This window comes from Alligator sinensis, unplaced genomic scaffold (genome assembly GCF_000455745.1).
Source record: "Alligator sinensis unplaced genomic scaffold, ASM45574v1 scaffold583_1, whole genome shotgun sequence".
Classification (NCBI taxonomy): domain Eukaryota; kingdom Metazoa; phylum Chordata; order Crocodylia; family Alligatoridae; genus Alligator; species Alligator sinensis.
In genome coordinates, this window is record NW_005841983.1 from 1,976,549 (window position 1) to 1,977,929 (window position 1,381).

Genomic DNA, 1,381 nt, shown 5'->3' on the forward strand with positions numbered 1-1,381 from the left:
GTGCCAGCCACTAGGGGACCTGCTTGGCTTCGCCGGTGTCCCACTTGCTCTGGGCAGCAGGTAGGTAAGCAGTGGGGGCAGAGCCAGGGCAGGGTGGGGACGAGCTGCAGCTGGGCTGGGGCCAGGAGCATGGGGCTGGGGCTAGCGGCAGCGCAGAGCCCGTGCCTAGGGGGGTGGCAGGAGTGGGGAGCTCAGGTGGCCAGGGTGTGGGTGTGAGGGAGGGTGGGGGAGTGGGGACCCCATACACTCCCCAACATGGCGTGCAGCCCCCGCTGCCAGCAGCAGCAGTAGGTGGGGGTGCTCAGGGCATTCATGCCCAGCACAGGTGCATAGGTGGGGGCACACAGCTTTGGCCAGTGCTGTGTGTGGGGGTGAGGAGCGCAGCCTGCTTGTCCCGCCTCTATGATGAGGATTCCGCATGGCACGCCTGCAGCTCCTGCACTTGCATGCCACCAGGGGAAGCAGGGGCTGGGGCTCCCCTCTACTTCTGGTGAAGTCCCAGGACCTGCATGGCAGGGAGTGGGGAAGACAGCCGGCTCCAGCGTGGAGCTTCCCTAGTGGTGCGCAAGTGTGGGAGATGTAGGTGTGCTGCGCATAGCCCCTGCGATAGACATGGGCTGGGCAGGCTGTACTCCTCACCCTCATGTGCAGCACTGGCTGGAGCCACGCGCTGCTGGATGCCAGCACCTGCGCCATACACGAGTGCCCCAAGCCTCCCTGCCTCCTTCTGTTGCTGGCAACGGGGACTGTGTGCCATGTGGGGGATTTTGTGGCGGGTCCCCATACCCCCACCCTCCCTCACACCCCACAAACCTCACCTCCCTCATATACACCCCCAACATACCCTATGCCCCATACACACAGCCACACCCCCTCACAACCCCCACACCCCACCACACACCCCAGCCACACCACACACACTGCCCCCACACAATATACAAGAGTTTTGAGTTGTTATGCAATCACCTCTATATACAGTATGCAAACACAAATCATGACAAATATTTTTTGTAATAAAATTAAAGTATGTTATAGTACGTGTTTGACTTTTAGTATATGATTTTGGTTTTTTGTGGTTTCAAGATGCCAATGTGGAATCAGAAAAAATATATGCCTTAAACTTTGATTATTTTAGTTATAAGATAACATAACCGCTTTGTGGAGAATTGCTGGCTCTGTATAGTAGAACAGATAAGAGAAAGTGTTTGTTCTTTGTAACTCCTCTGCAACTGCTTCGCTCACCGCGGCCTTGAAGATAGCAAAAAAGTATGTACAAATCTGATTTCCAGGTGCAAGAAGGAGGTTTGTGAACTAACCTCGCCTCCCCCATTAGTTCCCATCCTGATTACAGCAAAGAAATAATGAAATAATATTATAGCCG

At 55.0% G+C, this 1,381-nt stretch overlaps 1 protein-coding gene across 3 annotated transcripts in view; it reads right to left on the reverse strand.

Moving 5' to 3' along the window:
* Positions 1-1,381, reverse strand: part of NHS (NHS actin remodeling regulator) — a 120,351-nt gene that overhangs the window by 43,954 nt on the left and 75,016 nt on the right. The gene's annotated exons all lie outside the window — the stretch shown is intronic.